Source organism: Erinaceus europaeus, chromosome 13 (genome assembly GCF_950295315.1).
Source record: "Erinaceus europaeus chromosome 13, mEriEur2.1, whole genome shotgun sequence".
Lineage (NCBI taxonomy): Eukaryota > Metazoa > Chordata > Mammalia > Eulipotyphla > Erinaceidae > Erinaceus > Erinaceus europaeus.
Genome location: NC_080174.1, coordinates 14,907,216 through 14,920,799, shown reverse-complemented (window position 1 = coordinate 14,920,799; position 13,584 = coordinate 14,907,216). Strand labels below are relative to the sequence as shown.

The window sequence follows — 13,584 nt, the reverse complement described above, 5'->3', positions numbered from 1 at the left end:
AACAAAGGCAGAGCTTCACCAACTGTGGATGCAGGAGCGAAAGTAACCAGGGTTACCAGAGGACAGCCATCTTGGCTGGGAAGTGGGGAGTCTCTATAGCTCTTTGTACTTTGAACTTGACTGAAGCCTAGTCCTGGAGTGGGGAAATACAGTAAGTATAATCAAAAAGAGATCATTTCTCAGCAGAAGAGGCTGAGCTATACCAATTCCTGTCACCCTTGGCCCCCACTTCCCTATTTCAGGGGGCAGGATATTCTGGAGTAAGAAATGATTAACCACAAGAAATAAAGTCGTGTGTTTATATTTTCCCTACTTTCTTGGGAAGTTAATAGTTTATAGTACAGTTGTTGACACATAGGTACAACCTCGTATCTCCCCAAGATAAGTGTCTGCAAGACCTACATCCTTTTCTACTATCGTGTACCAGGAGCCTAGAGCCCCTGCAAGCTATCCCTCTCCTATCTTCCACAGAGACCTCAGCTTTAGTTCAGTACACCACATCTAGTCCAAATCTCACCGTACGTTTTCCCTTACTGTTCTTATTGCTGGAGCTATGTGCCTGTGCAAAGAACCCACTGCTCCCTACAGCCACTTCTTCTCATTTTTTTTATTATTATTTTAGATAGAGCTACAAAGAAATTGAGAGTCAAAGAAGAGAGACTGAGGAAGAGAGAAAGAAACACCTGCATCACTGTTTCATGGTTCCTGGGTGGGGGGTGTTTTCACACTCTGTAAGCAAGGCTGGTGAGACCATCAAATCGCTTGTCTAACAAACTAAAGATAAAAAAAATACTGTATGTATGTACATGTGTTGGAATAATGACTGTGTTGGAAGGCTACTTGGATCGTATTGGAATAGTGTACTAGAATAATAATGAATGTACTGAAATTCATACTTACACTCAGCTTCATGGAAACCAGACATAAATCAGAATAGACCAGAACAGTGGATCACGTGAAGCTCATCTGTAAAAAGAATGATTCTCCTGGCTAGTGAAAATAGCACTCTTGGCAGCCCAGGGGAATCCCACATCCTAAGCTGCGCCCAGCTTGGCACCTTGTTCTCCCTGGCCTGACATCTGACCTCTTTTCCATCAACAACATGTAGCAGGTGCAGACAGGCAAAGGCCACCCAAGAAATCCTCACCATGACATCAAAGCCCCCACCAAACTGGGATTAAAACATAATCACCAATGCACTCATCTACTTCACTCATCACGTTTACTGAAAAGTCACGCTCAAATCAGAAAAATCACTTCCACACTTGGAGGACAGAAGTTTGAGACACAATAAAAAGAATAATAATAAAAATAGGGGCTGAGCAGTAGTGCAGTAGGTTAAGCGCACATGGCACAAAGCGCAAGGACCAGCATGAGGATCCCGGTTCGAGCTCCGGTTCCCCACCTGCAGGGGGGTTGCTTCACAGGTGGTGAAGCAGGTCTGCAGGTGTCTATCTCTCTGCTCCTCTCTGTCTTTCCCTCTTCTCTCAATTTCTCTCTGTTTCTCTCTGTCCTATCTAACAACAACAACAGCTATTACAACAATAACAATAACAACCACAACAAAGGCAACAAAATGGGAAAAATAGCCTCCAGGAGCAGTGGATTCCTAGTGCTGGCACCGAGCCCAAGCGATAACCCTGGAAGAAAATAAATAAATAAATAAGTAAATAAATACAATTTATTAAAAAAATAAAATAAAATTGGTTCCTGGAGCTCCAGTGGCCCAATTGTTTAGCGTGCAGCACTTGAACAGAAAATTGATTCCTTGTGGAGGTGAACTGGACTTCTTAAAGACTGGCTTCACTCTATGGCGGGTGACAGTTCAGCATGGAATCACATAATGCTCTGCATCATTGTCCCATTTCTTGCCTGTGGTACTTCTGTCATCCTGTAAAGATAGTGAATTCTCGGGAGGTTGGATGATTGGATGACTCCACTTACACTTTCCTGTCTTTCTTTTTTGGCAATTAGCAGGGCTGTTGGCACTTACATATTAAATCATATTCACTGCATTGTTGTGAAGAATATATTGGTTTTTAACTTTATTAACATAGATTGACTATAATGGAGAATTTTATAGAATTATTTTCTTTTACTTGCCAGCACAGTTATCACTGGGTTTTGGTGCCTGCAGGGTAAATCCATTGTTCCCAGCGGTCATTTTTTCTTTATATTATTGTTATTATTTTCCTTTCTATTTTGTTTGATAGGACAGAGAGGGGCAAGGGAGATAGTGAAAGAGAAAGACAGACACCTGCAGACTTACTTCTCATGCATGGTAGTGTGTGCTCTTAACTCGGTTTGCCACTGCCTAGCTTTGTCATTGAGAATTTTTGTAAGAAAAGATAAATCAATAGAAGGCCGTAGTTTAGAACACCTCATGAGTATGGTAATAATAATAAAACAAAATAAGCTACTCTAGTGGTAATGTAGTAATTTGTACTGCCAAGAGATCTGAAAATATGGTTCAAATGGCAATCAAAATTGCTATGTACACTGGGTTAAGAGCATATAGTATGAACTGCAAGGAAGGTAGAAAGAGAGAAAGACAAGACACCTCAGACCTGCTTCACCGCTCATGAAGCAACTCCCCTGTAGGTGAGGAGTGGGGTGGGGGTAGGGGACTGGAACCTGGGTCCTTGCATATGGTGATAAGTGTGCTTAATCAGGTGTACCACCAAGAAGGTTTTTTTTTTTTTAAATTATCTTTATTTATTTGGATAGAGACCGTCAGAAACTAAGAGGGAAGGGAGTGATAGGGAGAGAGAGACAGAGAGACACCTGCAGCCCTGCTTCACCACTTGTGAAACTTTCTCACTGCAGGTGGTAACCAGGGGCTCGAAACCCAGGTCCTTGAGCACTGTAACATGTATGCTCAACCAGGTGCACCACCACCCGTTCCCCTCCCTCCTTTTTAACTAAATAAGTTTAGGCAGTTGGGAGGGGATGAAAGATATGAATATGAATGTGGGAGCTGCCCAGTTCTGATTTAAGGTTGCTCCAGGGACTGAATCTGGGACCTCTGGGGCCTCAGGCAGGCAGAGATTATGTTCTTAATATGTCATCCTCCTTGCCAATTTTTTCCCCTTAATTGTAAAGAAAGTAGTTTTTTGTGACTTTATAGAGACTAAAAAAAAAAAAAAGGTCTTTTAAAGAAAATTCATGATAGGAGAGAAATACGTGCTGTAGGCCCTCTCTTTTCTCAGTATTGGGGGAGTGTACCAGATTCTAATTGTGTTTCTATCAGAAACCACATTTAACCATTCCTTTTTGGGTAAGCGATTTGATTTCTCTCTGCAAGCAGGCAAGCCATGTCTGTCTCTTGTGAAATCTCTCTACTAATTCAGTATCTGTTTCATTAGAGCATAATTAGAAAATTCTGCTGAACACTTGCATAAGAATTCAATTGCACACCAAGATATTTGTGACTTAGCAATAAATGAATCAATTTCTAGGAAGAAAAAAAAGAATTCAGAGACCTAGGGGCTGGACAGTGACGCACCCAGTTAACACCTGGGTTTGAGCCCCCCACTACTACCCACCTGCAGGGGGGAAGCTTCAGGAGCAATGAGGCAGAGCTACAGTTGTCTATCTTTCTTCCTCTCTATCTCCCCTCCCCTCTCAACTTCTCTCCATCCCAGCAAATATAATAGAAAGGGGAGGGGAGTGGCTGCAGAAAGCAGTGGATTCATAGTGTTGAACCTCAGCAATAACCCTGGTGGCAATAAAAAAGAAGAAGAAGAAAAAGAAGGAGGAGGAGAAGGAGGGGAAGGGGAAGGGGAAGGGAGAAGGAGGAGGAGAAGAAAGAGAAAGAACTCAGAAACCTGTGGGTACAGACATGAACTGGAAAATTTCTGAAGAATCTTGAGACAAAAGTCCAATTGGTTCCTGTGACAGGTGGGTGGGTTCCCTCTTTCTTGGAATGGTGTAGCTTCACAGATCTCTGTCCTCCTTCTCCACGCAGGATCACTGGTGATCTGCCAAGACATGTTCCTCATTTGCCTGCCCTTGTTACTTAAAATGCCCATGGATGTACAATACAATCTAGCGTTAAACATTATAATCCAGTTCATAGAATCCAGGAAGTCCTTCCAGACTAGATCTACAGTTCACCTTCATTATTCTTTATCTGTTTCCTCATCTTCAAAAAATAGGAAAGGTAATAGTGCCCACAATTTTTTATTAGTGATTTGATAATGATTGATTAGATCATAAGATAAAAGGGGTACAATTCCACACAATTCCCACCACCAGGGTTTCCCATCCCATCCCCTCCATTAGAAGCCTCTCTATTCTTTATCTCTCTAGGAGTATGGACCAAAGATCTTCATAGGGTGCAGAAGGTGGGAGGTCTGTCTTCTGTAATTGCTTCTTCTCTGGACATGGGCATTGGCTGGTTGATCCATACACCCAGGCTGTTTCTGTATTTCCCTAGTGGCACAGGGCTCTGGGGAGGTGGAGTTCCAGGACTCATTGGTGAGGTCATCTCCCCAGAGAAGTCAAGTTAGTGCCCACAATTTGAGGTTGCTGTGAGAAGTAACTGGCTTCATTCACATGAAGGGATTAGAACATGTTTGGAACATAGCAATAGTTTATTAGGAGATAGAAAACACTTGAGATTTAAAAGGTCCTTTTGTGTTTTTTAATAGTCCAGAAGTTTATTATTGTTTTATTTAGTTCATCCATTTGTTTTCTTTGTACACCACATATGAGTGAAATCATACGATGTTTGTCTTTCTCCATCTGGCTTATTTTGCTTAGCATAATACTATCTAGGCCTGTCCACTGTGTTGCAAGTGGCAAGATTTTGCCTTTCTTTAAAATGAAATGGTTTCCTGCTGTGTAGATATACTACAACTTCTTTGTTCTTCTGCTTAATGCTTTATTTATCCTCTCATGTGCTTATATGCTAATGTCTTTTGTCCTGAAGAGAGGAAGAAGGGGAAAAGGGGTGGGGACGTGGGTAAAAGCATCCTTTGTTCTTTTTACTTTGTTGATTTTATTTGCTTTATTTTATAAGCAAGAGACTACAGCGTCATTCATCTCTGGCTTATGCATGAGCCTCGATGCATACAAATTCCTATGTGCTACTACTGTGTTGTCTTCCAGCCCCAACTTTTTCTGTTGTGTTACTATGTACAAAAGAGTGTGTACACGGTGGTGGAGGGAGGTGGTGCAGAGAGTTCAAGACCAAGCTCAGGACAGACCAGGACTACCAGACCAGAAAATAGAGATCCTTCAATCTTGCTATTGAAATCATAATCTTCTATTTGGTTGTGCATTTTCAAGGCAGAGAAATAGATGAGGCTGGCTTGAAACAAATCATTTTTGCAATATGGGGGTGCCAACTCAGAACTTTCCTGAAGCAGAGCTACTTTTAGTAGGGCAGTGAAAGAGGAAGGTCCAAATCCTGGTGGTCTTCCAAGGCCAAAGTTCAGAGACTTCTTCACAAGAGTGAGTAACTGAATCACTGAAAGGAACAACAGTCCTAATGATAAGTCGCTCTGGGTTGGGATAGCAGTACAATATGTGTGCAAAAGATTTTCATGCCTGAGGCTCTGAGATCCCAGGTTCAAGCCTCAGCACCACCATAACCTAGAGCTGAGCAGTTCTTTGGTCTTGCTCTCTCTATATATATAAACAAATCTAATAAAAAAAAAAACCAAACAGATCCTGGGGGTGGGGCATTAACGCACCCAGTTAAATGCACATAGTGCAAAGTGCAAGGACCAGGTTCAAGCCCCCGGCTCTCCACCAGTGTGTGTGTGTGGGGTCACCTCACAAGTGGTCAAGCAGGTCTGTAGGTATCTATCTTTTGCTTTCCCATCTCTCATTTTCTCAATGTCCTATTCAACAACAATAACAACAGCAGCAGTAACAACAACAATAATAACAGCAACAACAACAACAACAATGGGGGAAAAGAGATGGCCACCAGGAGCAGTGGATTCATAGAGCAAGAAAAAAAAAAAGGAAGAGTGACAAATTGTAACATTTGTCATGTGCATGTTCTAACAGTAAATTTGCCAGCATGTAATGTTAAAAACTTAAACCCTGACAAATAAAGCGTGTATTAAAAAAATGCTTTAAAAAAAATACAAGCTGCTCTTCAGCAAGACAAATTTTAACACCATATAAAATCTATAGGCACACACACTCCTTTTATGATTTCATGAGACATTCCTTATCGCAGACAATTGCTGAACTGTTAATTAGACTAAGGGTCATAGAGGTGGCAAGGACTTCATTGTTTCATTTAAAATTTTTTTTATTAAATGTGTTTTGAATTTCAAATAATTTCCTAATGATTATTTGAATGTTCTAGTAGACTGCAAACCTACTCCAGTTTTCTCACCTCTCACCCCCAATTGGCTGGTTGTGAGATTGGGCCCATTGGATTCTAGCCCCTTCATATTCAAAGTGAGACTTTTCATTCAACAACTATGTATTGGCTAAACACTACCTGTGAGAACAAGTCTAAGTGCTGGTAGGGAGAGGAAAGGAATAGAATGAGACAAAGTTTAGTGAAGACAACGATGAGATACCACGTCGCTCCTGTGAGAATGCCATACATCAGAAAAGGCAGCAGCAATAAATGCTGGAGAGGTTGTGGGGACAAAGCAACCCTCTTGCACTGCTGGTGGGAATGTCAATTAGTCCAGCCCCTGTGGAGAGCAGTCTGGAGAGCTCTCAGAAGGATGGAAATGTACCTACCCTTTGAAGCTGCAATTCCTCTCCTGGGGATACATCCTAAGGATCCAAACATACCCTTCCAAAAGAATCCGTGTATACCTAGGGAGTCCGGCAGTAGCACAGTGGGTTAAGTGCACGTGGCATGAAGCTGCAAGGACCAGCGTAAGAATCCCCACCTGCAGGGGAGTCGCTTCACAGGTGGTGAAGCAGGTCTGCAGGTGACTGTCTTTCTCTCCCCCTCTCTGTCTTCCCTTCCTCTCTCCTATCCAACAACGATGACATCAATAAAAACAATAATAACTACAACAATAAAACAACAAGGTCAACAAAAAAGGGAAAAATAAATATTTTTTAAAAGTTTAATTTACCTGGATAATCATGTTCTTCTTCCCAATTCATTGCTGAGATTGGTGTGACGGACTTTCAGAATGGGGGACAAATGCTGCCCTCCCCCTTATCCCTTTAACAACATGACTATGCCAGGGAGTGTTAAAATTTTATAGAAAATATATAGATTTCAAATGGCTACCACAGTGCTGGCACCCAAAACATCAGGAGTCTATTCCTTTTTTTTTAAAATATTTATTTTATTTATTTATTCCCTTTTGTTGCCCTTGTTGTTTTATTGTTGTAGTTATTGCTGTTGTCGTCGTTGTTGGATAGGACAGAGAGAAATGGAGAGAGGAGAGGAAGACAGAGAGGAGGAGAGAAAGATAGACACCTGCAGACCTGCTTCACCGCCTGTGAAGCAACTCTCCTGCAGGTGGGGAGCCAGGGTTAGGAGTCTATTCCTAACACAAACAAGGACAAGTAATGTCGTCGTTGTTGGATAGAACAGAGAGAAATGGAGAGAGGCAGGGAAGACAGAGAGGGGGAGAGAAAGATAGACACCTGCAGACCTGCTTCACCGCCTGTGAAGCGACTCCCCTGCAGGTGGGGAGCTGGGGGCTGGAACCAGGATCCTTATGCTGGTCCTTGCGCTTTGCGCCATGTGCGTTTAACCTGTTGTGCTACCACCCGACCCCCGTAAATCAAACTTTTATTAAGAAACATGTTAGGGCTTGAAAGAGAGAGAAAGAGATAAAGAGAGAGAAGAAGGGACTCACTTAGAGGCTTCATGGTCACATGGTAGTCCCCAGAAAAAGAGCGAGTGCCCTCGGTTTCTGGGTTTTAAACTCAAAACTGAGTTTATACCTTCCAAGCCACACCTGTAACCACTCCTATCTCTGGTGGCACCTCCTCCCCTGCACTCCAGCCACACCTGTGACCACTTCCATTTCTGGGCAGTACTTCTCGCCCTCAACAGTGTGACACAGTCATGTTGCCTATGTTCTGGGAAAAGCACTGTAAGAAGAGAAATGCTGGGGAGTCAGGTGGCGCTCTCTAGCTCTGTCAAATAATAAATAAAATAATGAGAAGAGAACTGCTAGCATTTTCAGGGTGCTGCTATCTAGAGTCTATTCCATTTAAAAGTTTTTTTCTTTTCCTCTTTTTTTTTTATTGTTGTAGTCATTATAGTTGTTGTTGTTGGATAGGACAGAGAGAAATGGAGAGAGGAGGGGAAGACAGAGAGGGGGAGAGAAAGAGAGACACCTGCACACCTGCTTCACCGCCTGTGAAGCGACTCCCCTGCAGGTGGGGAGCCAGGGGCTTGAACCAGGATCCTTATGCTGGTCCTTGAGCTTGGCGCCATGTGTGCTTAACCCGCTGCGCTAATGCTCGACTCTCTTTTTTCCACTTTTGATTCACCCTCTTATCAGCCTGGAACAGCAGCACAACGAATAGAGCTCTGGTGGCCATCCTGAGTAATAAAGTGACCTTGGAAATGGAAGTCAAAGGCAGAGGGGGTTGAGCTCCAATTAGTCCCTGATGAGAACTCAAAGATGCCTCAACAACTGTGGGTCGTGTCAGGATTTTAGGGCAGTGCAGCTCACCTTCTTTGGAAGCAAGGAATGACATAAGACAGGAGGGAACGATGGGGACATTGTGTGATGGGGAAACGAAGGGATACCTGTCCTGTGTGTCGATTTTCTCACAAAAGCAAGACTATACTTTGAGACTGAAAGAATGAAGGTGGAAATCTGAGATGGGAGGGATGTGGATATATATGTGGGGGGAGAAAGAGAAAGAGAAAGGTGTCTTTAAAAGAATGGTATTGCAGGGCAGCAATTAGTACACATCTGTTGGAAATGTGAACCAATTCCAAGGGCAGCCTGTGAAGCATGACTTGTGTATTTCTGCATTTCAGTGACCCTGTTGAGTTTAGCATTTTTTATTTCCCCTTGGGCAAATGTTGTTATAATATAAGATGAAAGGAATAGGGACTGAAGGGATGTCTGAAGAACAGAGATCAGAATGATGGCTGAGGCATCAAAATTGGATACAGAAGGAAGTGAACACTTGAAATGTTGATGGATTACAATGCTGATGACTCTTGAATAGAACTAAATGTTTCTGGAGCTTGGGCAGGAGAGAAACAAAGAATGGGAGGTAATAAAGGTCAGAGGGTGGGACTGCTTACTAGAAGTGGCTGAGATCAGGGAGATGAAAAAGTCACCAGAGAGAAAAGGGACAAAGAAGATACTGAATGGGAGTCAAGGTGTTAAGTAGAATGCATCAAATTATATGACTACTAATGAAAATTGCTATTTTAATTATTGCAGATATATCTTTTATATTGAGACAGCTTTTAGAAATGCTTATATCCTTTATATAAAATATAGGTGTATATTACATTTATATTTTACAATTCTAATAATAGATTTATTAACTGGTATCTATAATGAAAACATGCATGGGTGTAAATGCCTTAAGTTTGAAATTCTTTTGTGAAGAGATATTTACAGGAGTCCAAAGAACAAAACCTTACCCCCAAACATCTATATTTTGCTGGGTGAAAATCCAAAACATTTTCCTCTCATATGAGACTTCTTTGTATCTTGATATCTTTTGTTTCCTATTATGAATTAATGTGTTTGTTTGTTTTACCAGAGCACTGCTCATCTCTGGTTTTATAGTGGTGTGGGGGACTGAACCTGGACTTTGAAGCCTCAGGCATGAGAGTTTCTTTGCATAACCACTATGCTATCACTCCTGCCTGTAAAGTCCTCCCCCCCCCCCCCCCGCAGCTAAGTTCATAGATGCAACCTTAACAAAAAAATGGCTCATTGTTTTTCTCACTAAAATTCTTCATGTCATACATGTGTGTTTCCTCTAAGCTGGGCCTTGACCCTTTGTGCTTTCCTTGTGACTTTTTCAGTTTTTTAAATGCCCTTATTCCTGTATTTACTTATCACATTCTTCCTTCCTGCCCCATCTCCCTGCGATAATCAATCCTGTCAGATTCTTTTTCTTAGGAGAAAGGCTCTGGGAGGTTTCCTGGTGCAGTGCCTGTGTGAGTCAAGTCTCTGGGCCCCCAGGACCTTGTGAACACAGAAAGGACCTTGTGCATTGTTTCCTATCTCCTGGAAGGGTGAGTCCAGGTAGAGGCTCCATTTGTCAAAGACACTCTAGGAAGCAATAAGAAAAAAAGAAAAAAAAAATCAGCTTGGAGGTTGGGTGGTGGCACACTGGGTTAAGTGCACATAGTATGAAGTGCAAGGACCTGTGTGGAAGGGTCCCTGTTTGAGCCTCCAGTTCTCCATCTGTAGGGGGATTGCTTCACAAGTGGTGAAGCACGTCTGCAGGTGTGTCTATCGTTCTGTTTAATTATCTTCCTCTCTTCTCTCAATTTCTCTCTGTCTTATCCATTAAAAGGAAAAAAATGGCCACCAGGAGCAGTGGATTTGTAGTGCCCCGGCAATAACCCTGGAGGCAAAAAGAAAAGAAAAGAAAAGAAAAGAGAATGAAAGGAAAAGAAAAGAAAAGAAAGAAAGAAAGAGAAAAACAGCTTTACTTTCCATCTCCTGTCACTTCTTCACTAGCTCAACCATTATTAATTGGGAGCCTATTCTGGGTTACTTAGTGTGCTGCTTAAAGTAATTCCCATTAATGAGCAATGACTAATTGGCTTAATTCTCTCAGAGGCATTCACACATCTAAAATGTACCTTGGACTCCCCATAAATCTCTGCATCTCAGGACAAAGGCAGAAGGAGACATGAACAATCTCTTTAGGATGATCTGTGACAGAACAAAGAGACTCCCAACTTCGGGATTCCCCACTCAAACAGCCTGCCTTATCCTTTCAAAAGTGAGCAAGGACAAAATAAAACTGGGAAGTAAAGCGTGTGTGTGTGTGTGTGTGTGTGTGTGTGTGTGTGTGTGTGTGTGTGTCTGACCAACCAATCCCAATTCATCTGCCTATAGCTCTACCAGGCTTATGACCTAGACGCATGTGTCATTTTCTTTTTTTGAGATCAAGCCAGCAATATGTATGTATAGATTATGATTAAACTATGGACTTTATTTTATGTTTAGATAGGGACAGGGAGGCAGAGGGATAGTGAAAGATTCCTTCAATGCTGTGGGGCTTGACCTGGGTCAGGCCTAAGTCAAAAAAGCATTCTTCAAATGGTAAGCTCCTTATCTTACAGTCCCTAAGTCTCCATAGAAAAATTTCTCCAGACACACTTTAAAAAAATTATGTATATATATATATATATATATATATATACATATATACATGTATATATATACTAGAAATTCTCTTTATTTATTGAATAGAGACAGCCAGAAACCGAGAGGGTAGGGGGATATAGAGAAGGAGAGAGAGACAGACAGACAGACAACTGCAGCATTGCTTCACCACTCACAAAGCTTTCCCCTTGCAGGTGGGGACTGGGGGCTCAGCCCAGGTCCTTGAGCATTATAACATGTGTGCTCAACTAGACTCACTTTTAGTTTTTTATTTTTTAATTTCTTTATTGGGGGATTAATGTTTTACATTCAACAGCAAATACAGTAGTTTGTACATTACATTTCTCAGTTTCCCACATAACAATACAACCCCTACTAGGTCCTCTGTCATCCTTTATGGACCTGTATTTTCCCCCACCCTCCACCCCAGAGTCTTTTACTTTGGTGCAATACACCAACTCCAGTTCAGTTTCTACTTGTGTTTTCTCTTCTAGTTGAAAAACAAGATCAGACTCACTTTTTAATTAATTAATTTTATTTATTTATTCCCTTTTGTTGCCCTTGTTGTCTTATTGTTGTAGTTATTATTGTTGTTGTCATTGTTGGATAGGACAGAGAGAAATGGAGAGAGGAGGGGAAGACAGAGAGGAGGAGAGAAAGATAGACACCTGCAGACCTGCTTCACCGCCTGCGAAGTGACTCCCCTGCAGGTGGGGAGCCGGGGTTCGAACCGGGATCCTTATGCCGGTCCTTGTGCTTTGCGCCACCTGCGCTTAACCCGCTGCGCTACAGCCCGACTCCCCAGACTCACTTTTATAAAGACTTTGAGGAGTAGAATCTTAGGATCACAGTGGTCCCTGTGTCCTGAGCCTTCCTTTAAAGGCTTGCTAGGCACTGGCATGGGTGAGCTGAGTAGAGAGGCAGAGACCTGAAGTGAGTGTTTCTGTTCTTCCCAGGTGGGTTGGGATTAATAAAGGGCTTCTACCTTATCCTCCATTCATCATGCAAACCAGGAGAAAAAAGACCCCGCCTAGGAGACAGTGCCTTGCTTGGTTAGTGAGGGCTGGAGACAAATGAACTAACCTAGGGTTCCAGATGTCTCCCTGCAGCTCTGTGATTGTGGGCAAGTCACTTCAGCCTCAGGGAGCACAACTTCTCCCTGGAGCAAGACTTGGTTCTCAGGACAGATGGTGGCGCACCTGATTAAGTGCACGTGTTACCTATATGCAAAGACCTTGGTTCAAGCCTCTGTAGTTTCTAGGACCTGGGTTCAAGCCTCTGGTCCCCATTTGTGAGTGGGTGGGTGGGTGGGTGAGGATGAGGGGGTGCTTCCAGAGCAGTGAGGCAGTGCTGCAGGTGTCCCCTTTCCCTCTCAAGCTCTCTCTGGCCTATTGTAGTGAACATGTAACCCTAAACCCTAGTAACTATAGTAACCATAGTGCACCTGCATAGTGTGATAAGAGACACATATGTATGCATAGATAAGACGTCAACCTGAACCTAATTGGCCAATGGAAATGTAACCTTAAAACCAGAGGCAAGCTAATATAAATTATTGCTTAACCCGGACACGCTCTCAGAGTGAGTCCTTGCTCTAACTCCTTTGCTCGCGACACCTATCAAATAAAATAAAGTTAAAGAAAAGAGAGAGAGATTTGGTCTTCACCCAAAGCGTGGCTGATGAAAACAGTCTCTCTCTCTCTCAATTATTAATTTATTTTATTTTCATTACCTACTTCGATCTGATAGTTTGCCGGGGTTGGGGCTCCCTTTCAGATCCAGAAGTTTCTCCTGGGAGGAAGGGAAGCAGGAGATGGGTCTGTGCGAGATTTACAGATGTGGTGGACGCCTGAGGACTTTTTCCTTCTTTCCTGCCAGGGGCATGACCTCCTTCCAGGTGGAGCAGAGACTGCAGGGAAGGGGTAAACAGGAAGAAGGCATCCCTTTTTCTGTTCCCCCGTGACCCTGGGGCGAGTTTCATGATAAACCTCGCCCCATCTCTCTCTCTCCGTCTCGCCCTCAGCGCAAAGCCCCGATCCTGCTCCCAAGCACCTCTCCGCGGCCTTTTTCAGAGTCGCTCAGGAGAGAAAAATAGTCAAGTTCTTGAAGAGAAAAAGAAAATATATCTATAGCAAAAAGCGGCCTTTCGGTTTCCGCCGGGGACTGTTTACGAGAACAGAGAAGTCCGCGGGGCCCCCCCAGAGGTCGCTGGTGGCGCAGAAACCGAGGCCAGGAACCTACCGAAAGGGGGAAGGAAAAAAAAAAACCCGAAAAACAACACCCAGAAACTTTCTTCCTTGTTGCTCATAAT

General features: G+C 42.8%; 1 long non-coding RNA gene across 2 annotated transcripts; it reads right to left on the bottom strand.

The window, feature by feature from the left end:
• Positions 1-1,664: 1,664 nt before the first annotated feature.
• On the bottom strand, positions 1,665-13,508 carry LOC132542686 (uncharacterized). Of its 2 annotated transcripts, none has more exons than XR_009553653.1 (2): positions 13,006-13,508; positions 1,665-1,891 (listed from the first exon to the last, which is right to left on the bottom strand). It is a non-coding gene; the product is annotated as an uncharacterized LOC132542686 (long non-coding RNA). The 2 variants fall into 2 exon arrangements; XR_009553652.1 differs by having other exon boundaries at positions 13,010-13,508.
• Positions 13,509-13,584: the final 76 nt, after the last annotated feature.